General features: G+C 43.0%; 1 protein-coding gene and 1 long non-coding RNA gene across 5 annotated transcripts in view; one reads left to right on the forward strand and one right to left on the reverse strand.

Moving 5' to 3' along the window:
* Positions 1 to 1,333: 1,333 nt before the first annotated feature.
* Positions 1,334 to 10,509, reverse strand: LOC143156368 (uncharacterized). 2 transcript variants are annotated; one of them, XR_012994615.1, is made up of 3 exons: positions 10,145 to 10,509; positions 8,733 to 8,888; positions 1,334 to 1,479 (listed from the first exon to the last, which is right to left on the reverse strand). It is a non-coding gene; the product is annotated as an uncharacterized LOC143156368 (long non-coding RNA). The 2 variants fall into 2 exon arrangements; XR_012994614.1 differs by having other exon boundaries at positions 9,819 to 10,509.
* Positions 10,510 to 11,150: 641 nt separating this feature from the next.
* PCMTD1 (protein-L-isoaspartate (D-aspartate) O-methyltransferase domain containing 1) overlaps positions 11,151 to 16,140 on the forward strand; it is a 49,124-nt gene continuing 44,134 nt past the window's right edge. For 2 of the 3 annotated variants that reach the window (XM_076329725.1, XM_076329722.1), the window contains exon 1: positions 11,151 to 11,216. The gene's annotated coding sequence lies outside the window, so the exon portion shown is untranslated. Of the gene's footprint in view, positions 11,217 to 11,304; positions 11,322 to 16,140 lie in introns of those variants that run through there. The other variant, XM_076329723.1, reaches the window with a different exon arrangement.

Raw genomic sequence — 16,140 nt, forward strand, 5'->3', positions numbered from 1 at the left:
GAAGAAACCCCATGAACCCAGCTGGATACCAAGTAATTTCATTTGTCATACAAGTTTTAGCTACATGCTTCTTTACATGCTGGGTAGTTTCTAGTGGCTTCTACTGCCCTAGAGGCTTGAAACCATTTGGATGCTATTCTATTCGCAGGTCTTAATCACTAACTTTGTGTTCATTATGGGTTCAGTTTGCTATTATATGCCAAAAATACAAGTGGCTTTATTCAGGTGAATTAAAACACATTGACAAAAAGTATCAGTTACTTTCTTATAGAAAGGAAAGTTCTTGAGCTTCATTTCCCATTCTGCAGCATAAGCCTTCTTTCTAGAGAACAAGAGTGTTAAATCAGCAGGGCTCTGCAATTACCGACTACTTAGAAGCCAAAGTGAGATTTAATTGTGAACTTTGTTCATTGATCTAAGTTGATGCTGGCACAATCTAAATATGGATGTTTACCTGCCATAGATAGATTTACCTGTAATCTACAGTATGCTTTGAGTTCTGTTTTTTCAATAGGAAGTGGTTATGTGAAGCACTGAAACACCTAAAAATTAGCTAGATACAGACAGATTAAACAGACAGATAAAAACAGGAAAGCCAATAGAAATAATTGTGTTCTCTAATATTAACACATTGTTGCCTATACACAATGTTGCCTATAAACATTTTCACGAGTACAGATTCTGACTGATTATATCCCAGAAAATGTAAAAAACCACAGCAATTCAGTTAAATACAGTTCATTCCTTGGGGGAGGAAAAAGACATAACTTGAAAGTCCTCCATTTGGACTTGATCAGTTGAAAAGCTCAATGTCAGGGCTGAGTGTGCCAATAGGCTGTAATGGCTCTGATGAGCCCCACCTGGGACCTCCACACACAACCCCTACCCATGGCCCCAGAAGATCCATTTAGCCTCAGGTTGCCCTATGCTGCAGGTGTATCTACCACCCCCATCCCGGCATTGTTGTTCACACTTCCTGGATTGACCTTAGATCTGGCTTGTTGTCGCCTTACGGTCCCTGGACTCTTCATAGGATCTGTTGCTGTTACCACCTTGCATTGATTATCCAGCTCACATGCTATTGGACTGTGCCCTGGCAATGAGGGCACTGCTCATCCTGTGCTGTGGCTCCTCTCAGCTCCTGGTTCGCCTTTAACCTTAGAGTCCTGCGCTTGCTGCTCCATGGTACTCAGTGGCCACCGTTTCTGTCAAAAGTGAATCTCTCTTAGAAGTGAGGCACCTGAAAGCACTCAGCATATCATGCAGATAGGTACGCGTGGAGGAGCCCAAGTCTACCACTCTCACTATCAGCATGCTTCACTTACAAGATTTGCCTTTATTATCTTTTTTCTTTCTTTTCCTTCTTCAGCCACTCTTGCTTCTCAGAACCTTTCCAAAACGTGCTAGTGACACTTCCTCCATGATGCAGATGCTAGGGTCTAGCTGTGCTTCAATCTATATGGCTTTGTATGAGAATAGCTGAAGGCAGAAAATATGTTGCAGTTAGCGCTAGTGGAAACAGCTGCAGAAATGACCATAGAGAGATTTGTGTAGTCAAAAAGAAAAAAAAAAGTTATAAGCTTGAGCTGTTTTGCACTATTCTCATTAGCTATTTTCTGCAACCTTCTGTAACTTCTCAGATCCCAGTTTCATGTCATATACCCTTTTTCTTCACTCTCTCTCATCCTTTGTTTCCTGCCTTGCCCTTTTATCCATCTTCTTTCCTTCACTCTTCCTTAATCTTCTCCTAACTAGCTTTACATGCCATAAAGTTGTGAAACTAACCCAATGCTTGCTACTGCCATATAGTTCACTCATATGCATATTGTTCCCCATAGCCACATTCAATTAATTAATTCCAGTGGCGGTACCTTACCTAGCTAACCTCTCATAATTTTTACCTTTCTCACCATTACTCCAAGAGCCAGAAGAATAAAACAGGGGAGAATATTCAGGCCATTTAATTTCTTCTACTATATACCTAAAGGTGTGATGTACAACCATGGAGGAGGGTTTCTAGGAAAGCACTCCAACTAATTGGTTGAGAACAGATCTGTTCCAGAGATCCTTTACATCTCTCTTAGCAATCTAGTTTCATGTAACTTAATAAATAATGTGCTCCTCAGACACAGTTATGAAGTTTTGCTTTTACTGCCCCAGCCATCTGCACGTGTATCAAGGAATTAACAATAGTCAACTGCATCATCCAAAAAGCAAAACTAAGCAAAAAAATAGGTGTAAAACCTCTGCCAAATTTGGAGAAAAGTATCAATTGTTTTTTTGGAAAGCATTAGGAGTTTGGATGAGGCTAAAAGAAAAGATTATGTTCTGTTAGAAGACCTTTAAAAAGCAATCTGCATGCTGAATATTAAGCACAGATCTTTTGGTAAGTCTGTTGGATCTAACGTATTCTTTCTCCGTTTCTCATAAAAAATACTTAAAATGTAGAATATTGTATCCTGTGAACTTAAAAAAAAAAAAGCACGTTAATTTTAATAATCTCTATACAAGAAAAGATTGTTTCCTTGTCTTTTTGGTAGCCTGTTGCTAAAGGATGGTTTTATACAGTCCAAAACAAGACTAAATTAATGTCTATAACAACTCAATCCTATTGATTAAGAGATTAAATTCTCTTAGGGGGAAAAAAAAAGTTAACCTTCTCACTTTGCCAAAATATTTAATGTGTTAGAAATGAAACTAGAGACATTTGGATTTTTGACATATTTACAACATGCAGATAGCTTTCTTCATCTTTCCTACTTAAAGATGAAAGCAGCATGTAAAAAATAGGTACCTAATAGATTGTCACTCTAAGTAGATGGTTGGTCTTAAAAGCTTCTGAAATTATTGCACGTAGGCCAGATGACTAATGACAGTATGAGGACTAATGATAGTGTATTATCAGCCCATAGGCAAAAGAGAGGCTCTACAAGTTAAATGTTAATTCATATAAATTAAATTACATATTGTTCCATGTTTGATTAACAAAATTAGGCAAAATTACAGGCAAATTCCCAACATTTATTAATTTCAGAATAAAAGTTTTGCTATTATTTAAGATACAAATATAGTAACTTCCTTTTAACATGACTCATTCAAGGGAGACTCATAGACTGTTTGGCTTCAAACTATTAATCATGGTGGCATATAATTTTTCTCAGTTCGAAGGACTGTGTTGCTTCTAAAGAAAATAGCATTACAAATTTAGCAAAACACCCTATTGATTTAAGCAAAGGATGACACAAAGAGTCTGTTGTTGATTCACTGTCAGTTACAGCCAGAGACAAATCAACATATTTCCATGGAGAATGTCTCGTGCTTGCAGTTTACAATCAATGAGTAGGACAGAGGTGATAATATATGACACTTTCTGCTGGCACATTCATTTTGTACCCTAATATACCTCTGAGACAAGTTACAAATGGTTGAAAGCAGAAACACTGAAGGAAGACATTTCTTTTCCCATCACGGGTCATGGAAAAAAAAAAGTATTGAAAATAGGTATCCATAACCTTTTGAAAAAGAATGGCTTAATATACTCTATTATTTGTAAAATATCATTACAGATGAATAGGCTACTTCTACACATGAAATCTAAAAGACAAACACTTGTGTTGGTACCAAATTCTAAAAGATTTTTTTAACTTATGATTGCATGACTAGATTTTATTTTATAGTATGTCAACTATTATCTAGATGTGATCAGTTTGTTATGTTTATGAACAACATTTGGTTATATGCTTATCAGTGACTACAGGCCACTGGAACCCTTCCGTTGCTACGACCTCAGGCTTGTTCTTAACAGAAGAAAAAAACACGAAGGCATGAGCAGTGAATTGGAAAAGTAATCTGAAGAAGGCCAGACAGCTGATCATGAGAGACACACCCTTGAGACCAATGGCCACAGATTCCATTTTATTTCATTTTTCATTTCATTTCAGTCATTTTCATCTTTAAGTTAAAACATATGTATTTTTTTCTAGCATGTGCTTTCAATGTTTTAAAATATGAACTGAGCATAACTTATGTTCTGACAGCTAAAATAATACTTCTGGCTCTGCGCCATCCTTTGCCTGCAGCCAGGAGCACTCCCAGCATGACAGCTCCAGGGGGCCTGAGCGTGCTACTACCACCCTAGCAGAGGATTTCATGGCAAAGGAAAAAAAGCCTCCCGCACGCTCCTAAGCAGACATATGCAGGTGTATCACTTTTGGTAATTATCACTGCTATTCCTGCTTACTCAGGGCAACAAAAGAAGACATTTCTGCTACTATTTTATCACATTTCCCTGGTAAAGCAGGTTAAGAGTTGTGATCATTAAACGGGGCATGAGAGCTGGGATGCACGGATAGATTACAGGCATCCCAAATAAATGTATGTGACTCAAACCCCAACACATTTTATTTGGAACTGATTCTGTGTGCTTCAGAGGAGCACAATCGTGATCTGCAGCATGTGTAACACTGTTCAATTGCTTAATGCAATTCATGTCTGAGAAAAGTGTATTTCAAAATCTACAGCAATGAAAATCTCTATTCCTAAAAATTACAAATGCCTTAGCAAGGTTACAGTACCAACTGCCTCTCTGAAGGGCGTGGGAGAGGGACAGAGCGTGCACTACTAAAAGAAAATTAAAGTGGCAAGTCTTAAAGACCAGTAGGAATACTCTATGAAGTAACCTGGCACATAGGCATGGCCTGGAGTAAATGATGATTTACTCCTTTTAAAGATGCCTTTTTCAATCAGCTAGCTCTGGAGCTTTTGGGAGACGTTATTCTGATCTAAAGCTTGAACAGCACATAACCACTTTTATCTAAGACAGTTATGCTGGGTTTGTTTACCCAAATTCCAGATTAACAGGCCAAAGATGCAGAGACACTAGAGCTTGCATATGTAGATCTTACCAGTCTTACAGGTGAAATCTTTTAAGTCTCACCTGTCAAAACAACACCATACAAATGTGACTAAACTACTTCCAGAGCCAGGCCACACCTGAAAGCAGCACAGCTGCATTCCAGTTTCAGAGGTCCACATCAACAGCCTACAAAGCCAGCTTGATGTTTTGCTACTCATCAGAACTGGGGGTTACAGTGAGGTCTGTGACCGTGCAGTCAGACTAGTCCATTACAGCTTAACTATGAGTGGATTGGTGCTGTATGTGCAACTGAATGGACTCAGCTTGGGGTTTGGCGCTCTGTGGGGGCTGATCCAGTTCTCTTCCTGGGAACTTGGAACACTACTTACTATAAATCTTTGGAAATGACATGATGGCTGCTGGGGTACAAATGAGAGCCACAGAAGGTACGGTCCATATCTGGGAGCAAAGAATGCAAAAATAAAACATTTTGAAAGTATGGTAGGCAGGCCAGACATGAAGGGCAAGAGAAACTGCTTTCCAGCAGTTATTTCATTACTTTTCCCTTTGAGTTACTTATAATTTTCTTAACAGTACAGTATTTTTTGCTCTGAGACAAGATGTTAATGTGGGAAGACCAGGTCTGCAAGAGAGGAGAAAGCCACTGCAGCACTTCTCCATTTCAGAGCCCTCTTCCTGAAACAGGCTATGCCAATGACAACATACGATACAGTGTGAAGTACGTGCTCACTGTATCCAATTGCCAGAAGTGATATCTACTGTAGGGAGCAGAGGACAGTATCTGAAAACTGTAACTGCTACTTATGTAGCACATGGTTTTTGTGTTCTACACCTGTAAAACCGACCAGTCAAAGTTTGTCAAGAAAGAAAATCCACCAAAAATAAAGGAAAAAGGCGGCAATGAAAAGAAAAATTAAAAAGACAAAGAAAGAGCTCAATGCATATACTGTATGAAGGCAAGAATATCAGGAAGATATCAATATGAGAAGGCATACAAAACAGACATAGTAAATCAACTATTATTTTAAAATGCTTGATAATTAAAGATGAAACAAAAGAGCAGAATGAGATTAGATTAGGGGAAGGAAGTCTAAGATTGTGGAAACTAGAGAAAAAATTAGTTACATGTAAAACGCATGAGAAACAGCATGTTACACAAAGACTCACCAGAAGCTGTAAGTTTTAAACATAAATTAAAAGCATGTGGGCGTTCAGTGTAGTTTCAGTACGAAGACACTATTTTTTTTAATTTTGTGGAATAGAAGGAAAGCAGCAGCTTCTGATTTCCGTATCAGTCTAAACATTGGACTAAGTTCAGAAAACAATGGATTCTTCTCATCCTACTTATGGCTGCTCTTGGTGACACTCTTTGTCCAGTTCTTCAGCTCCAACATTTTTAGTTTCTAATGACTGTGCTACATTGGCTATGTATTGTCCCTCTGATGAGAATAAGAAAAGAAGAAGAAACAGCAACTACCATTAAGTCTGAAAACTCTGGTCTTACCATCTTTTTGAGGACAATTTTTTGTTCCTGCTTCATTGGTGCCGTGGTTTAACCTCAGCCGGCAGCTGAACACCACACTATTGGTATAGTGGAAGATGATGGATATTTTCCATAAGGAAAAATATGCGAGAAAAAAATCCATTAAACATGCAAGAATTGGCAATATTACACCTTTCACAATTATTTTATTTAGTTGAACCACTAACAGCTGAAATTATTTGCCAGATTAGAAATTTATAATTTCAACATTTCTCACAGTTATTTTAAAAAATTACTTTCAATTTTTGTCTTAGCTTTTTGTCTGCCTGTGATGTAATATCAATACTACTTACCCAGATCTTTGTATCATCCCACTCAAGCCAATTCATCTGAATATATAGAGAGGGTCTATGCTTTAAACAGAAAGTTAACCTTAACTTTATGGATCAGGTTATCTATTTACATTTCCAGAGTATTTTGATTTAACATATTCTACATTGGTTCATCTCTATTTTACTTCTCTATTGGGGTATTTTTTTACATGGGCTTTCTGGACTATGTGCAGACCCAACACTACATCCTGTTTTACTTTTTTATTTAATTTTATGGCCTTCAAAAAGCATCAGTTGAAAAACTCAGGCAGAAGAAACTTCCAATAAAGAAGGAATTCTGATTGTTTAGATCTCAGGGCCACCATCAATTACTTCTTAGTTATTTTTTCTCAAGCTGACTGAACCTCTATATAGCTAGATACTAGTTATAACAAATGTGGTTGAAGAAGTTAAGCGCTGACATTCAGAACACTCCTTCAGATGTTTGTCAGTAGGAAAAACAACGGGCAGGTAACCCACAGAACAGTAAATTTCCATAATTAAAACAGCTACCTTAAGATTTGTTTTTATGTTTTGCACAAAGTGTCTTTTTCACTCATCTAACACGAAAGCCAAGGCCAAAAAGGAAAGATAGAATGAAAAATTACCAGAAAAATCTGGTTTCATTAACTACAGAAAAGAGCAGAATCAGAAAATGATCACTGTTTCAAAATGATAGTAAGTTGTGAATATTTTCTAAAAAGTTGTGTCAACATTCAAATGAATGCACCACAATGTGAAATAACTGATTAGAAATACAGCTAAAGCGTAGGTCTCTCATATCCTTCTCCTTCCATTAGCTTTCCATAGCTAAACAAGCAAGTAAAGAAATTCTTACTTGGTATGGATAATACTTAAGAAATCCAAACCTTAAGAAATCCAACAAAGCATTATACTGTTACACTTTATTAAAATTACACTGTATTGTAGAACATCAAAAATATTTTAAACACTGTCAGCTAAAGCTCCATTAAAAATTTTACAAGTTTAAACTTTATTCAATTACCAAAATGGCATCTATCTCTAAAAATAAATTTTCAAGAAAAATACTTGTTTTGCATAGATTTCCTGTATATATATTCAAAGACACAGAACATAAGGTTGAAACTGACTCAAATCAAGCCAGCTTAAATGCAATGATATGTAAATGGTTTTCATTAACTAAACTGAGATGTGCAAAAATATAAATTATGCATTATTTGTTAGTCCTGTGTTGACAGGTTTACATTCAAGGAATGCAATTTGCACTACTCTACTTTTAAGCCAATGCCACTTTTAGGAAAGTCAAAATGCTGTTTTAGTCTAAAGAGCAACTTTTTTCTACATAAATAAGAAATTAAATATACCTAACTACTCAATATATATGACATCATCTTTATTTGGAATAGTTTTCATTATAAATTGCTGTGCATATCTGATTTTCTTTTCAATATGGTAACAGTTAAGTCTCAATACTTAACCATAATTATCCCTAGTAGCAAATTTCAAATTTAGCTAAAAAATGGCAATCTTGAATACATATTTTTCTGTTAGGCATCTGAATGTTGTAACTTTCACCAGCAGCACAGAATGAAGTCAAACTAGAGTCTTCCACCTAGTTCAGATTTTCTTTATTTGCGTGATCATGAAAAAACAACAGAGTATCAGAACAAAGTATTGAAAGAATAAATAATGCTTAAATCTGCAGAGACAGTAAAAAACCCCCAAACTTTTACAGAATAATGAAGTTTTGGGGGCACATTAGCCTACACAACCCATTGTTTTACAAGGGTGAAAGGATGTTCACTGTGCTTCAGTTAAGAAGTGCTCTATATGGGTTTTGAACTCAGCTAATTTATACAGAGTTTTGACGGGTCTGTCATGTAATACTAAGCTATGTCTTTTGAGAATATTAACTTACACTCAAATGAAATTATGCACATCTCAAATTTAAAATAATGTGACAATAAATATCTTTCACATCAAGATGCAGAAGTTAGATACTGCAATAGAAAATATGTACCTTGCTTCTGGTTTGATCATGGATGACAGGAGTTAGAGTAGAGTTGGAGAATCGTACATGCTTGAGTAGAATTTTCTGCTAGACCTGAATGCTGAAGCTTCTTTTCACCTGAGAGAAGACGGCAGAATGACCTTCCTAATTGGTTGTCCATGTCCACTGTAAATGGAAAAAAAGTGGTACCAGTTCAAGCATAACATGGTAATTTACAGGAAAAAAGACTATCAGAAAATTCCCTTAAAATTAAATGAGCAAAATATGGCCATAAATTCTGTCCTGAGTGAATACTGATTAAGTGCACCTTGTCTGACAGGTAACGAGTATGAGTTGGTCATGCATGAGAAGATCTAGGACGTAATGGGAAGACGGGGAATGAAAAACAGGAAACCCTCATACATACAATAGGCAAGGAATTATACACACTTATTCCACCTATCTAAAAATTCTTAATAGATAAAATACTCAATGCCAGCAAAAATTATTTAAGTTCACTATCTGAGGGCAAGGCATATTTCAGTGTAAAAATGGAATTTATTTGTTTCTCCTCCCCTCCATTTCTCTCATGCAAGGGGGCATCAGTTACAGCAGTAATGGTATGGCAATTTGTATGACTACTTGAATCCCTCAGCCCAACTAACAAAAGACAGAATTATTTCTCAGTCATAGCCTAGCAGAAACTCTCCCCCTTATGTTTACAATTATCTCCACCTCAGTTGTCGCCACCTACAACCATTGTGTGCTGCAGGTATTAACTAATTCTGCCCCCAACAGAGTAATACTCACTCCTGGCCTCTTACCAGCTACATTTTTGTGTACTTCATTTCTCAGGGCTTTTACTTAGAAATCCTGTTCCACCAGTACTCAAACTTTGGCTAAAGCTCAAAACTTCATGCCTCTCAGCTGCATTTCACAAAAGTCCCAATGCTTAAACCACTCCAGATTAAATTATTATTGTAAATGTCACCAAGTTACCTAAATTGCTGTTTTTATTGTAACAACCACCCTAGATCTTCAGGTTTTCATATCCACTAACCCGAAATCCACAAACACTACGCCTTTTGCCTGATCATTTGGCGAACATGAACTTACTGTTCCAGAAGTGTGAATATCATCCATTTTCTGATACTGATCTCTGGCGTTTCTCATTCCTCTCAATGGAAAACTGATTAGCCAATCTGCTGCAAGTCCTGACACCTGTGTACTTTTAATTCTTCAAAACACCAGAAGCAGCCTACTTTTCCCACCCTCTGTCTCCCCACATCTCACGTAATTCCTCCAGCCCCCTTTGAAACCAACGATGAGACAATGCCTTAGAAACCTCACTTGAGACCAGGGCTCAGAATGACCCAATGCTTTTGATCATCTCGGGCGTCACCAGCCTGCACCAGGGCCCCCCTGTCTCGACCTCCACTTACTTCAGTGTATTCCCTTCCACAGTACTTCCTCCTTTCCCAAATTCCTCTGAGCTTTCCCTGGGATCCCCGTAGTTTTTCAAACTATCTCATCTTCCAGAGCATCGCCAGCATCAAAGCCTGAAGTCCCTTCTCTCGGAGCGGGGCAGTGCCACTTTCTGACTCCCCTTGTGAGAGGCCGGACCGAAGCGGGATCTGAAAAGATGCCGGCCTCCCCCTTGCCCCTGCTCGTCGGAGGAAGACGAAAACGCCGTAAAATTAGGAGGCCCGGTGAAAGCAGAGCAATTTCCGATGGGCACCGGGCACCTTGCGCAATTTTTAAAAACCGGGGCTGAGAAGCTGCCTGTCCTCCTTCGCCCTCCGGCGGTGCTGCCGCTCCTCCCCCCGCGGCCGGCCCCGGCCCCCCGCCCGCAACGCGGGGGTTTGTTTCGCCCCGCCCGTCCCTGCGGTGCGAGAACCCGCTCCCGTTTTCCTTCCTCGGCGGCTCACGGGAGACAAGCGGCCGCCCGCCAGGGGCGGCGGGGACAGGGGCGGCGGGGACGCGGGCGCCGCGGCCCGGCCCGCTCGCAGGAGGGGGTTTCCGGCCCGGTGGGGGAGGGGAGAGCCTGTGGCCGGGCGCCACCGCGAGGACGAGGATCCCCGCGTCCCCAGGCGACTGGTGACGAGCGCCGCGAGCGCCGGCCTCCCATTGGCTCTCGGGCTGGCAGAGCGCGGCCAATCACGGCTGGAAGCGGGGCGGCTCGCCTTCCCCCCCCTCCCCCTTCCAAGCCGGCCCCGTGGCGCGGAGGGGGTTCGGCCGCCTGCGGAGGCAGGGTCACGTGACCTTCTGTTTACATCCTCTCAGCTGTTGGGGCCCCTCCTCCCCTCGCCGTCTCGCTCACCGACACAAACGGCGGCGGCCACCGGCGGACCCCTCCGACGTGCGGGCCGGGGGAGGGTGGCTCCGGGGGCACGCCGACCTCCGCTTGCGCCGGCTCCCGCTCCCTCGGCGATCGCCCCCGCTGCGCTCCGCGCGGTCGACCGGCGCGCTCTCCCGCCTACGTTTCCCCCCAGTGCGGGGCTCGCTGCGGAACGGGTGAGTGTCCCGCGGGGGGAAGGAGGGGGCCGGGGGTGGGCGGGCAGAACTGCGCTCCCCGGCCGCGCTGTGCGGCGTGGAGGCCGCCGTCGGACAGCCGGGACGGTGAGTTGCGGTGGCGGCGGGGGGGGGGAGGAAGCGCGGCCCGCCGGCCCCTTGCCCTCCTCTCGCCTCCTCGGGCGCTCGGGTTCCCATTGTCCGTTGGCCCCGCACGCAGGCGCGCGCCCTTCTGAGGCGCGGAGGGGGGAGGGGGAAGGTTGTTTTCGTGCAGCCGGGACAGGGGGAGGGCTTGCTGCCACTCGCGTCTGCGGGGTGGGGAGGGATGGGACGGGACGGGGAGAGTGTGCGTACGCCCTCGGCAGCCCATTCCTCCTCCTCCTCCTTTGCCCGGTCACCCCCCCCTCCCCCCCCCGCGTCCTTTCGCCGCCTGCGTAATAAATAATGTCTGGCCCAAAAAGGGTTGGGAGGAGAGGTGGTTGGTGTAGCTGCCGCGGGCCCGGGGCAGGTGTGAGGGGACGGGGACAAGAGAGAAGGTTCTAGCCTTGAGATCTGGGCGAGGGGGGGTAGAGGCAAGGTGAGGGCAGCGCTCGTCCCCCTCTGCGGCCTGCCCCCTTCCTGTGACGGCTTTCTTTGCCTTTGAGGAAATGCAGTGAGAACGGGAGCTTACTTCCCCCCCCCCCCCCCCCCCCCCCCCAAGTCCTTAAAACCTCAGGGTCTTGTGGGGGCTGCGTCTTCCAGGCCGAGGCATTTTGGAGGAGGCAGAAGGGAGCGCGAGACAACATTTTATTTTGTTTCAAGAAAAACCTGTGGGCTAAGGAAGGGTATCTCCTCTTTCGGGAGAGGAGGTGGTGTGGCAGCAGTGAGGGGAAAATACTTTGTTTACATAAATGGAGTGTGTAAAACGCACGGTAACTTCGCCTTCCGCCCCGCAAGCCACGGTGGGTAGGCGGCGGTAGGAGTCGGTCAGCGTTAGTGGCGGCAGCCGCGAGGGAAGGAGAAGGCTGCCGCTGCCTCTGCCCCCCGCTTTGCCATAAACGCACATTTTGTTTCTGTTTACATTGTGGTCTCTGTTTTGGCTGGGAGCAGCGTAAGGGGAGGAGCAGGAACTCGCTCCGGGGCAGCCACCTCCTCCCTTCTCTGTTTTCTTTGTTGTTATCTCTTCGGGGGAGGCGTCCTGGGGTCAAGCCTGCCTGTAGCTGAGCTGCGGTCTGCGGTTAATGTGATTTCTCTTCGGCCCGAAACCTCGGGCAGCCTTCTTCTGTGCATGTGCAGGTCTTGTCTTTCTTCCGTCGTCGCCCTCCTCCCCCCCTGCCTCGGCAGTTGTCGTGGGCTCGCAGTGAAGTTGGAGGAAGGGGAAGGGAGGGCAGAGGGGGAAGGAATCTTGGCATTTATTTGATACGCAGTCAGCAGCCTGGGCCTGCTTTGTACAGCTCTGTCGTCTTTGACAGCAAAAGGAAAAAAAGAAAGACCTGGTGGAAGGAGGGGGAATGTTCATTTTTCTTGGTGGAAGACGAAGGAATCTTCAGGGTCTGTAAGAGAAGAGATGGAAGTGCTGAACTGCTGCAGCGTGTCAAGAATGCTTGTGTCCTTGCAGTACTTCCCAGTGCCCATGTTGCTACTGTTCTCCTAGCGGGTGTTTTTTACTCCTGTCAGGTAAAAGTCAAGCACGATTCAACTGCAGACTTTAGCAAGGAAGTAAAGTTTCTTCTGATAATAAGCAGTAAACTTTAAGACACACAGAAAAAAGAGACACAGGTAAGGATAGTCAGCACTTTAGTGAATTAGTGAAGATAATGGTCCCTTTTGACCATATGCCCTCTATTGCAGAGAATGCTTGCAAGATGCAAAACCTCTAATGCTTAAAGTTAGTAAATGACGAGAGTATATTGTGTGAATGCCTTTGTAACCATAATTCATTATTCTTGCAAATGAACCATAATATGCATGACACATTTTTTTTCCCCCCACAGGACCCTTACCTTACTCTGGGCAGGCCATCTCTGGAAGGAATCAGGCTTGGATAAATCATAGAATCATAGAATAGTTTGGGTTGGAAGGGACCTCTAAAGGTCATCTAGTCCAACCCCCCTGCCGTGGGCAGGGACATCTTCAACTAGATCAGGTTGCTCAGAGCCCCGTCCAACCTGACCTTGAATATTTCCAGGGATGGGGCATCTACCACCTCTCTGGGCAACCTGTTCCAGTGCTTCACCACCCTCAGCGTAAAAAATTTCTTCCTTCTATCTAGTCTAAATCTACCCTCTTTTAGTTTGAAACCATTTCCCCTTGTCCTGTCGCTACAGGCCCTGCTCAAAAGTCTGTCCCCATCTTTTTTATAAGCTCCCTTTAAGTACTGATAGGCTGCAATAAGGTCTCTGCGAAGCCTTCTCTAGGCTGAACAACCCCAACTCTCTCAGCCTTTCTTCACAGGAGAGGTGTTCCATCCCCCTGATCATTTTCATGGCCCTCTTGTGGACCCGCTCCAACAGGTCTGTGTCTTTCTTCTGCTGAGGGCTCCAGAGCTGGACGCAGTACTCCGGGTGGGGTCTCACCAGAGCAGAGGAGAGGGGCAGAATCCCCTCCCTCGACCTGCTGGCCACGCTTCTTTTGATGCAGCCCAGGATACGGTTGGCTTTCTGGGCTGCAAGTGCACATTGCTGGCTCATGTGCAGCTTTTCATCCACCAGTACCCCCAAGTCCTTCTTGGCAGGGCTGCTCTCAATCCCTTCATCCCCCAGTCTGTATTGATACGGGGGGTTGCCCCGACCCAGGTGCAGGACCTTGCGCTTGGCCTTGTTGAACCTCATGAGGTTCACACGGGCCCACTTCTCGAGCATGTCCAGGTCCCTCTGGATGACATCCCGTCCCTCTGGCGTGTCGACCGCACCACTCAGCTTGGTGTCATCTGCAAACTTGCTGGGGGTGCACTCGATCCCACTGTCTGTGTCACTGATGAAGTTATTAAACAGTACTGTAAATGGAGCTGTCTTCTGTAGAACTCCTGCCTGATTTGTTGGGAAACTTTGAAAAATATTTTGGATATGTAGGTGGACAAATGTGTGAAAGATCTATTGGTATTTTAACTGACTTTGGGTGAATAAATATAATGATAGGAATGTAAGAAGTACGTGAGTGAAGTCAGAGAGCCACAATGAGGGCTTTGGTGATGGACACTTAGCCAGATGTTCTTTACAACAGTAAGTGTCCCTCAGAAATGCAAGGAAAAACAATTGGATGTTGTTGGGAGGTCTGTAGTGAGGAGAATGTCATGAAATCACAGAAACAGGAAAAAGTATGTAATACTGGACAGCCAAATGTTATCACTGGGTCTGTGCAGGATTAGGTTCCTTCCCTGCATAATCTCTGATCTTCGCTCCAGAATTCATGTAAAAATTTTTCTGCTTCTCCTAATTGGCTTTCTCTCTGGGTTTTCTTCATCTAATCTCAGACTTCACGTCGTGACTTGCTTTAGATATTTGACCAGCCAGTTTCAAATTTGCAGTACTCTTTATAAATTTATAAATTCTTGCCATTTTTATAGTCCTAATCTTGGCAGTTTGGTGATTTTTATTGCTCAGTCTTCTGTTTGCCTGTCAGTGACTGCTCCAAGCTGCAGCAGCTCCTTTTGAAGAGGCTTTTGCCTAACAGGAGTCTAAGAATAGAACCTGATTGCCAGACATGTATTGTAGTTTTCCATGCCTGTGCTGGACCATACTAGAGCAGTCACTTGGCTGTGTTTCTGTAAACTTGAAGTGCGGTTGCTTTGAGATGGTAAGTGTGTATGCTGAAGCTAAAGGTAGGCTTAGGCATGATACCAGTGCAGGTGGAAGTCTCTAAAGAGCATGTTGCCTGTGACTTTTTTTAGGCAAACTTGAAAGAAGAAACAGTAACACAAAGATCAAATTTGAAGTTCTTACTGCAAGACATGGTTAGTAATACAGTTTTTTCTTCCCCAAAGGTGCTCCCAAAACTCAATATAAGCAAGATAATTTTTCCATGCAGTGTTCCAGAAAGGTTTATGCCAGGAGTTTTAAGAGTTCCCCAAAACAAATACATTAAAAGCAATTCTGAAATAGGCCCTATGAGAATGCTCATCCCAGTCTTCAGTGCATGGTGAGAAACACCTGAGAATACGGTCATTGTTTCTGGATGAAAAGTGTCTTTACATGTACCTGTTCTTTTAATTTCCTGCGTCATTCCCATTTTCAGCAGGAGCGTCACAGAGATCTACTATTTTACCCTGCTGAACTGAAAGTGATGCTCAGTAGCTGATCATTAATTAGCTCTCTGTGTAAGAAAAGTGCCTTGAAGTCTACAGCACTTGGCACTCTTGAATGCAAACATCAATGAATATTACCTCATTTATTCTACCTACTTAGAATATAAATTCCTCAAAGCAAAAGTGGGAAGAATACATGTGCCATCTTGTTTTGCAGATGAATAATCAGGTATGTGACTGGCCTAAGGCACTCCAGGAATCTTCCGGTAGGGTCAGAAGTTGATCTGTATGCTTCATCTTCTCCAACCAACGAGTGTGGATTTTTTTGGATGGAGAATTCTTTTAATGTATCTGCTTTGCGAAGTGTGATCACACTGTTCCACTTCTTTCTTTTATGGAGTTCTAGGGAGTGAAGTAGTTTATATTAAATATTATGGGTATAATTACATTAAAATATCAGGAAATAACTACTGTGCTCCAATTCCTTTGGGACTTATTTGTGTGCACTGGATGTTAATGAGAGCCTTCAGGCCTGCTTAATGCAAGTTCTTAAAGCAGTTGCTGCTGCTATGTTGTTTAAGAAAATTGGGCTGGACTTCTAGGCCTTGAAGAAAGGGTAGAATTTGTAGCAGCTTAGGATGCTGAATATAATTTTTTGCAGGACTGAAAGATTAGCTGGCTGCCATTCAGAACAGTACTGTTAGT

This window comes from Aptenodytes patagonicus, chromosome 2 (genome assembly GCF_965638725.1).
Source record: "Aptenodytes patagonicus chromosome 2, bAptPat1.pri.cur, whole genome shotgun sequence".
Classification (NCBI taxonomy): domain Eukaryota; kingdom Metazoa; phylum Chordata; class Aves; order Sphenisciformes; family Spheniscidae; genus Aptenodytes; species Aptenodytes patagonicus.